This window comes from Durio zibethinus, chromosome 4 (genome assembly GCF_047325235.1).
Source record: "Durio zibethinus cultivar Kanyao isolate XHJ-2024 chromosome 4, ASM4732523v1, whole genome shotgun sequence".
NCBI lineage: Eukaryota > Viridiplantae > Streptophyta > Magnoliopsida > Malvales > Malvaceae > Durio > Durio zibethinus.
In genome coordinates, this window is record NC_143165.1 from 14,797,694 (window position 1) to 14,808,254 (window position 10,561).

At 30.8% G+C, this 10,561-nt stretch overlaps 1 long non-coding RNA gene across 1 annotated transcript; it reads left to right on the forward strand.

Moving 5' to 3' along the window:
* The first annotated feature begins 542 nt into the window (after positions 1-542).
* Positions 543-1,591, forward strand: LOC111288152 (uncharacterized). The gene is made up of 3 exons (XR_002690063.2): positions 543-880; positions 1,047-1,167; positions 1,272-1,591. It is a non-coding gene; the product is annotated as an uncharacterized LOC111288152 (long non-coding RNA).
* The last annotated feature ends 8,970 nt before the right edge of the window (positions 1,592-10,561 follow it).

Here is a 10,561-nt window from a genome sequence, read left to right on the forward strand (position 1 = left end):
TAAATATTTCAATGTAAGATAGAAAATTTTATTTTTTAATTAAATAAGATCTTTCAATAGTTTGGTAGGATTCATAATAAAAAATAATTTTTAAAAAAATCCACAAAAATCTTCTGATAGTTTGATAGGACATCATAGCTTAATTTTTTTAAAAAAATTATTATTATTTTTATATATTTAAAACATCTATAATTAAAATAACCAATAAACAATAACATAGGATAAATATAAATAGAAAACAAAAAATTTATACCAATTCTTGGATCCAGTCCAAATTGAAGTCCAAAAGATTGAGCTTGAATAGCCCAAACTGAATCTTGATCTATGCTCGAAAAAAAATATATGAATTGGGCTCAGGACTAGGCTTGGGCTTTGCAAAAGAAAGCTGGAGCAGGCTGTTGCAACTGGGCCGGATCGGGTAGGATCTTCAAATGGGCTGATGCTTGGGTCTCTGAACGGGCTGAGAGGATCCAGTTCCTTAATGTCCAAAACTACACCGTTTTTACCTTCTATATAATCCAATATCAGACTCCTCTTTTTTTGTTTTCTCATTTTCTGCTTCCCTCTCTAATCTTTTTTTTTCTCTCACTTTTCTCTAATAAGTTTTCCCAAAAATAAAGAAAAACCCAAGGACACCGGCCAATCTTCAAACTGTCCCAAGAAACTGACGATGCTTCTCCGCTGCCGCCGTCGCACGCCATTACCAAAGACCATAATTATTCCAAATGTTGCCCCAAGGCTCGTCTCAGTCTCTTTGTCTCGGATCTAGGCTCGGATTCTTCAAAAAAACTCACTGGATTCGCGTGGATCTACCTTGGAAGGAAGCGAATTCAAACTCAAGAATCTCCTTCTTTGCTGTGCCAATCACCACCATTTCAAGGTATGTTCTTCCCCTTTGTTCTTGGCTCTTTCTTCACTAGATTTGGAGACCCAAAATCCCCTAGAGGATGACCAAACTGAATCCCAAAAAAAAAAAATTGTTTCTTTTTATTTGGTTGCCTAATGGTTTCTGACTTTGCTTCTTTTTTTTGACTTGTATTGGTAAGGCTTACTGATAGCGAACAATTGATATTGGTGGTGAAAAAGGTGTAGTACCTAGATGTTGAAGGTGTGGCAGAATCGGTTTGAAGGCTGCTTAATCGGTCTTGGCTACTGTAATAAATAATGGTGAACGTTTTCTTGAGTTTTTCTATGTTTTAGGATCTAATTGTGAATTGTTGATTGAAGCTTGTTGAAACTTGGAGTTTTGCATTTTGGAAATTGGTTTGCAGGGAATTGGGACTGAATGGAGTCGACAGGGAAGGCTTTCGATGGGTAGTTTGCAAGTTTTTTTTTTTTTTTGGAATTTTTCACAGTGGTGTCTAGTGGTTGAAAGTTTTAAGTTAGAGGCAATGGGTAATGATGGTGGAGATTGGTAAAAGGAATTTGCTGGGATTAGCCGATCAGTGGATGATCTTTGCTCGATTTTTTTTTTTCTGTTTTTGTTCTTGCCTACTGGTTGTGCATGCTTGTTTTCTCCTCCCGCTCTTTGTTTTGCCGATTGTTTCTTTTATAAGAATAAATCCCATTTCAATTTGGACCAATTTTACTACTCATCAGATCTTTTGTGATTTTCCCATTTTCATGAAGATTGGGATCAAAGAAATTCCAAAATTATTAAATTATTAAGTTTCAAAATCAATCTGAATCCCAAACAATCTGCCAATTCACATGTTTTTCTTTTCGGTTTCTTGGCTCCCTTTTTTGTTGACTTTGATAGATTTGACCAAAACAAATTAAAATAAAATAAAGTAAAATAAAATAAAGTAAAATAAAATAAAACTAAAAATTAAAATTAAAATCGGTTAAGACCGAAATCAAAATCCAAAAAATTTTTGTTTAAGCTTTTAATCATTAGGTCTATAATTTAAGGCTAATGGCAATCAAAAGCCCATTTCAATTCTAAAATTTTTTTCGGACAATTGTGGTGTCACCAAGCCAAATCCAATTCTGCCATAGAGTAAATAGAATGTCTACATTGAATAATTTTTGTACCACGGGAATTATGCAAAAATATAAATATTTATTATCCAACTCAAATTAATCAACATTTTATCTTTTTTATAAATCTTTTTTTTGTTTTGATTTTTTCTTTTTGAAAAATTACTTAAAAATAAAGGCACACCTTTATAAAAAATAAAATACTCATTCAATAAGAAGGCGCACAACTTTAAAAATTAGAGATGACACCAAAAGATTATGACGATTATGCTTAAAAATTTTGTAGATCTCATTCGAAGAATTAGGAGATTAAGCTTGAAGGTCTTACAAATCATTCTTAACATTGAAAAATACCTTTTTAAAACAAAAGCTCCATAACTTTAATAAAAAGGGTACCTAAAAGTTTTAAAAGATCATACCCGAAGATCTTATATATTGAAGGACTTAGAGATTATGCTCGGAGGTCTTACAAATTTTAACTTTAAAATATATTCGACTTAAAAGAGTTATAAATCTTACCTAGAAGACTTGGAGATTATGCTCGAAGGTTTTATAAATATCGATAGATTTAACTCGAAAGACTTATAAATCTTACCTGTAGGACTTGGAGATTACATTCGGAGGTCTTACAAATCTCAACTTTAAAATAGATTTAGTTCAAAAGACTTACGAATCTTACTTGGAAGACTTGGAGATTATACTGGGAGGTTTTACAAATCTCAATAGATTTAGCTTAGAAGACTTACGAATCTTACTTGGAAGACTTAGAGATTACGTTCAGAGGTCTTACATATCTCAATAGATTTAGCTCCGAAGATTTAAGAATCTTGCTTGGAAGACTTGGTGATTATGCTTGGAGGTTTTACAAATCAAATTCTGAAAAAGGTCTCTTAAAAAAAGGCTCAACCATTTAAAAAAATATACCTAAAGGTTTTAAATATCATACTTAGAGCTCTTATAGATAAATTATCATTCGAAAGCTTAAATGATGTACTCAAAAGTTTTAAAAAGTATTACCCAAAGGTTTTTCAAAACTAATACCCAAAAGTTTTAATAAATATACCTTGAAGTAAAATCTTGTTCAATCTTTATATCAAAATTTTCTTTTTTCATCAAAACTTTAAACCTACATCTTTTTCTTTTGTCCATCAAAGAAAATGTAGAATGCAACACAAGAAATGAATGTGATGTATTTAATGCATGAAATGCATGCAATGAATGCAATGCATGCAATGTATACCATATGTTATTAATTGGTAATATGATTCTCAAAACTTTTTCTTCCTTCTATCTTTTCATGACATAGTCTCTGGATTAGTTGACAAGTTCTTTCACGAAATAAGCAAACATTCTTAAAACATTTTCATACTTGAAAACCATTCTTCTCATATATTGAGTCTGTTCCATTAATGGTCCCTTGCATTTGGCATTCCTCTTGCCTTAGAAAAGTCTCATTTATCATAGTATTCACTTATTTTCCCACAATGAGCATTGAGATTCAAGAATACTTTTTGAGCCTTTCTTAAAATTTTCAAAATCAATAATGGAAATTGCCTTACACAAATATCTTCCTAAAAATTACTCAATTTTGCACATGTGATCACATCTCTTAAAATTTGTAATTACTACCTTGAATGAATGTGATGAATCATAACTTGGTTTGTCCAAAAAGATGCAATGTTTTGGCATATCATGAAGGATCTTATTTACCAAAAGAATTTAGCCACTGAATGAGAACAAGAACATCTTTTCATTTGGGCCCACAAATGAAAATCTTCTTTTAAAGTGTAATCTATCTTGGCACTCCTTTCAATTATTGATATGCGGTATTTTAATAAATATCAAGACCAATTATGCCAAGTTCAAAATTTCAAGTTTTAAAGAGAAACAAAACCTAAATTTTAAAATGAATCTTTATAGTGAGATTGATTTCCTTGGACTTTTAAACAAAAGTCTCTAACATCCCTTAGTTTATTCAAAATTCCTTTTTAGTGCTAGATGAAAATTCATTAGTTGCTTTCAGAGCTTTAATCTTGCTTTAGATTGCTTTTTCGAGTTTTCACCCAATAGTTTCATTCTTTTATTTTCTTTTTCTCTATTTTTTGGGATAATTCCATCATGAGTTTGAGCATTTGAAATTCATCTAAAACCAAATCATAATGATTTCCTAAGGAACAAGCTTCTAACTTAGGTATCCGTACATGATCAAAATGGACTTTTTGAAGGACATAACATAGGTCAAGTTTTAAGGTTTTGAAAGATAGAATAAATAGGCCCAAAGATGTATTTACAGGTGATCAAACCAAGGATTATTTCTTTTCTAGAGATATCTTCCTTTTCTCAAAACATGTCTTTCCACCTTTTTCTTTTCTTTGTTTTTTCTTTTTTTGCATGAGTTCAAAAATTTTTGAACTCATCTTATTTCAAGCTTGCCCCTTAACATAAGGCATTATTTTTTAACCCTCAGCACAAGATCACATGCCATCTTGATGAGATCCTTTTTTTTTTTTTTTTAACATGCCCCTAAATTTGAAGGATAATCATTGGTTAGGGTTTATTCAGAAGGAATAATCAACAAGCTCAAAAGGGGTAGCAAATGAAAATTTTCTTCTTTCATAAAAGGAATTTGAAAGATGACTATATTTCATTTCAAATATGGATACTTCTTATTAAAAAGCAATTCTCAAGAGATAATTGTTATCTGTTTGATTTTAGATTCATTTAAATGCCTCGCATGCATGATTTCACAATTAACTCTTTTTTTTTTTTTGCAACTCATACTCATAATGCATTTTCATAACAATATTTTTGCCAACTCGTTTGGATGTTCAATAGTTAGAATGGCGAAAAGGATTATTTGACATATAAAGTAAATTTATCTTTTTTAATAAATTCATCCTAAGGTGAGGACAGAGGATCGCTTGATGAAGGATTGAAAAAGGAGAAGAATTTAGCACAAGTCAAAATACTAAACAAATTGGAAAAATATGCCTTAAAGAATTTGTGTGGTGAAGTTTTTGAAATAGCCTTGACATTTCTTAAATCACCAAAATCCAGAAAGCTTAGGAGAATGCCTTAAAAGATTTACAAATTAATCTACCATCCATTGCTCATAACCTAAATGAAAATCAATAATTTTTAAGGTTCATCATAGTTAAATGAGGTGAAGTTCTAAAACTTTCATTTTTAGAAATCCTCAAGTTTTTTAATCTTTCAATTGAAAAGAATGAAATGCTTAGAGAAATGACTCGAGATGCTCGTTGTTAGTAGTAATCACCAAATTTCTTGAGATTTTTTTCCACATGTATATTTAGGAACCCAAACAATCAAAACTCATTAGAAACCAATGACTTCATGTTTGAGAAATCAATATACAAAGAAAAATCAACCTATGATAAAGCATCTTTTCATTGTTCAAAAAACTCTTGGGTCAAGGTGCCATATGGATGAGACTTTTAATTTTCTCTTTCAACTACCTACATTTCTCAGTCAAGTGTTCAATTGCTCCCACATGAATCACATTTATTATTTCAATCATAATTTTTCACCGATGGATTCAAAATTGTTTTCAAAGCTACTGAGGTGAGGTATTGGTATTTTATCAATAAAGGCAAAAGATTAGAAATTGAAATTAAGATGTTCTCAAGAATGTTTCTTGATCTTCTTTGATTATTAAATGGTTGAGCAGCAGACTAGGATAATGACTTATGTGAGGAGCTAGTTGTTGGGTTGGCTACTGAAAATAAGGATTTTAAGAAAGATTACTTATAGTAAGGCAGTAACATTGGTACATCGAATAAAGATAACGTAAGGTAAAACCTATAACCTATTTCTCTTCATATATCACAACTTGAACATTTTCTCTTTCCATTCTCGGTACACCCACATCTTTGTTCTAGCTACATCATCCTCTTTAAGCTTTCCACTTTTTATTGTAGTTTTTATTATCTCTTTAGATGTGACCACATCAATAAAATTCTTTGTTGCATTTGCAATAATCATTTCATAATATAGAGCTTTAAGAGTGTTGACAAACAAGACTTTAATTTTTTTTTTCTGTTAAAGGAGGTTGAACCTGGGTAGCAGCATCCCTCCGCCTTTGAGCGTATTCTCTAAATCTCTCAATTTTTTTTTCTTAATGCTTTGTATAGACAATTGATTTGGGACCAACTCTATAATGTATTTGTACTGGGTTACGAATGCTCTAACCAATTCCTTTCATGAAGTGATATGAGTTTTGTCCAACTAAACATACCATCTAGTAGTCGACCCTGTAAGACTATCTTAAAATATATGAATCAAGAGTTTGCCATCATCGGCATTGGCAACCATCTTTCTATAGTACATAATGACATAGGTCATTGGGCATTTAGTCCTATTATATTTCTCAAATTTTGAGACCTTGAACTTAGGTAGAACAATCACATCTAGCATTAAGCAAAGCTACGATGCATCCATAGATCTATAAAAATCTATTCCTTCGATAGCTCAAAGCATTTTCTCTATAATATCCATCTTTTTTTGATCATTTGAATTTTTTGGTACTTTAAATAAACTTTCCTTTATTTTTTTTGGCTTTTTAGGATCGTTACGGACATGGATTGGATTAGATTTATCTCCATTCAAAACAAGAATAGTGTATCCTTAAGGCTATCGTTGTGTGGTTAGTAAAGGTATTCTAGGATGAGAATATACCCCAACTAGTGGTGCTTGTTATGATTATGCCCTTTGAGATGCTTGTACACCAACTTCTTCCATTTCTTTCTCTATATTTAGAATTTTTAGCATTTCCATTACCTTGGCTATATCTCCTTTCATTTCATCTTAAGTTTTCTCAACTTTTTTAATTCGACTATGTCATTCTGGCTTTATGAGTGGCAAGTAGATTACCTTGACGATAGGGCTCTTGAACTACAATTACGAATTAGGATGATGCCTATTACAAATTTATGTAGAAAGAAATAAAAAAAAGTTTATATATGAATGAATTGATGTATGCATGCTTTGAGTGCTATCACATAATAAGAAAAAAAAAAGAAAAGAATCTTTAATTAAAAATTAAAAATTAAAAATTGTTCTGACAACAATAGCCAAAAACATTCTTAAAAAAATCCAAAAATCTATTACTTGGTCTATTCTTAAGCTTCAAGATATTGGTACTACCATGGATAATTTCTTTAGCCACTATAATTAGGCAATAACCTTTTAACAACTATAGGCTTTCCTTCATTCCCAAAACTCAATGCACCAACTTTAATTAAACTTTGCACCTTATGTTTGATAGCAAGGTAATTTTTTATTGAATGGCTTGTATTACCAAAGTGATAATCACAGTGAGCATCAACATCAAACCATTTAAGATAGGGATGTTTTAGTGGCTTTGGAGGAACTTGTGTGATTAGATAGTTTTTGAAAAGTTGTGGGAATAATTCAATGATGGCTCTCTCTTTCTTTTTACTCAACAATTTTTTGGGTTAAGTAATTGTTTGACTCATAGATGTAGGTTTTAGAGTAGAACTAGATGCATACGCCTAAGGGTTCATTGGGAACCTTGGCTACTAGATAAGTTGATAAGCACCAGGGTTTTGGAAAGCATTGTTCACAACTGGGAAAGTATGCGAGTATAGGCTAATCTGTAGGGGTTGAATGGGAATAAGTCTTGTTTAGGAAGCCAAAAAAGGTTGTTGAGGAATAATTGGTTGGGGATTTGGGTATGAGCTAATTTACGAAGTCAATGTGAAGTTAGAAGGCCCTATCCTTTTTGCCTTTTTTTTGACTTGGTCTTTTCTTAGGCCATCGAATGCATTGGTATGACTTGGACTGGCATTAGTATTGTGAGAGATTTTTGATCCTAACAAAGTGGTTGTTTAATGCACACACGAATTGAGTTATGAGGATTCTTGAAAATAGGCCGTTTCAAGATTTTCCACCAACTTGTTAAGTTGCATTTTTATTTCTTGTAGGTTATGCCCAAATTTCTCTCGGTTGAGTTCTAAAGCTTGTATTCATGCTTCTAATTGATCTTCCATCTCTTTTAAACTACTGCCCTAGCAAAAGATTTTTATGTTATGTAATGATATGATGAATGTATTACACGAATGATGATGATCTATGAATGATTGAGATGCATGAAATGAATGAAAATAAACAAACAAACAAACAAATAAATAAATAAATAAATAATTGTGAACCTATTAATATTAGCATGATTCATGTAAAAAGGAAGTAACAAACAAGAATAAAGTTAGCATCCAATATAAACAATGAAAAAGACAAAACAAGTTAGTGCACAACTCATGTATAACAAAAGGTATATGACCTAATTTTGGATCATTTCTATCAAAAGGAATGACATAGTTTTACCTATGGATTAAGTCCATTACAGCTCACTATATCTGATTTAGGATTGACTTTATAAGTTCCTAAATTATTCCTCACATCATTATCCATCACAGACTAGTAAGGCACCATAATCTTCGCCCATCATAAGCTTCCAACGGAGCGAGTTCAATTTTAATGGGAGTATTTCACTAGCCCATGTACAGATATGAAATTTCACAAAGGTGTAGGTATTTTACTTCTTCTTAAGAGATAGAGCTCAAGTATAGAGCTCATGTTATGCATATGCAAGTGAATGATAGATGTGATTTAAAAAGATAAATAAAGAAAACATAAACAAGAAGAAAAATTCTTAAATTTATTAAGTTAGGCTTGGATCACAAAAAATTATTTATTGGCCTGACTCTCAATTCTCATCATTGAAGTTACTAAACTATCATAACATATAGATCTGTGGACCTATCGTTAGATATAGGTTTAAGGAGTCGCCACCAATATTTTTTTTATCTAGGTGTGATTGGCCACCAAAATGAATTTGTCCCATTTTAAAGAGGAGTCCCAAGCTTGACTTAGGTATCTTTAAATGATAGATTCTAGTTTACAAAATCAAATTTAGGTTTGAGAGTGCAATTACATGTGAGAAAAGTTATAGCACCCTTATAAACCCCACTCGAAAGATTATCCAAGTTTTAAAACATGTTTATTGTTTACCAAATAATTTAATTATTAAAATTGATCTTAAAATTACTCTAATAGTTTGACAGTAATTTAAGATAATTTTCTCACCTCATGAGTATTCATAGAAACTAGTATCCCACTCTGAAGAGACTACATTGTCGATTCATTAATGTATTTTCTAGGAAATAATTTTAAAAACAATTAATAAAATTATCAAATGATTTGGTAGGATTTTATATCGATACATATCCCCCAATAGTTTCGAGGGATTTTTATTTGAAAACCTTTTAATGAAAATTTTAAAAAAATCATTACATATCCCCCAATAGTTTGGTAGCAATTTAAAATAATTTTCTACCCTCATGAGCATTTATGAAGATAATGTCTCATTCTAAGCTCAAATTTTTCAAAAACTCATCGGATTTGCATGGATCTACCCTGAAAGGTAGCGGATTCAATTTCTGCTTCCCTTTTTAATCCTTTTTGCAAAGATTAGCTTATCAGTGGGTGATCTTCGCTTAGTTTTTTTTCTTTCTATTTTTGTTCTTACCCACTAGTTGTGTATGCTTGTTTTTTCCTCCCCCTTTTTGTTTTACCGATTGCTTCTTTTATAGGAATAAAACCCATTTCAATGTAAATTGATTTTAGTGCTTACTGGATCTTCTGTGATTTTCCTTTTTCATGAAGATTAGGATAAAAATAATTTTAAAATTGTTAAATTATTTGGACTTAGAATCAAATCTAAATCCCAAACAATCTGCTAATTTGCATGTTTTTCTTTTTGATTTTTTGGCTCTTTTTTTTTAACTTTGATAGATTTGACCACAAAAATAAAATAAAATAAAACTAAAAATTAAAATTAACTAAGACCAAAATCAAAACCTAAAAGATTTTTGTTTGAGCTTTTAATCATTAGGCCTACTATTTTTGCATTAAGGCCTAATTCACAATCAAAGGCCCATTTCAATTTTGAAATTTTTTTCGGACAAATGGGGTGTCAACAAAGTCAAATCCCATTTTGTCCAATACCAAATAGGGTGTCTACATAAACTCCATAAAGAATCCAAGAGTCACAAAGATTTCTAGATTCTTAAAGATCTTAAGGTTCATATAGATTTAAGATTCGCAAAGGTTCTAGATTTGTAAAGGTTTAAGATTTGCAAAAATTTCAAATTTATAAAGATTTTAATATTCACAAAGATCTTAAGATTTACAAAGATTTTAAGATTTGTAAAGATCCAAAGATTCATAAAGATTTAATATTTGCTGTGGTTTTGAATTTGCAAAGGTTCCAAGATTTGCAAAGATCCCAAGATTCACAAAGATTTTAAGACTTGTAAAGATTCTAGATTTGAAAAGGTTCTAAGATTCATAAATGTTTCAATATTCACAAAGGTTCTAAGATTCGCAAAGATCCCATGATTCGTAAAGATTTTAAAATTCACAAAGATTTTAAGATTCATAAAAATCTTAAGATTCTTAAAGATTTCAAGATTCACAAAGATTTCAAGATTCACAAAGATCTCAAGATTTGTAATACTTTGTAATTAAGAGTCAAAATCCT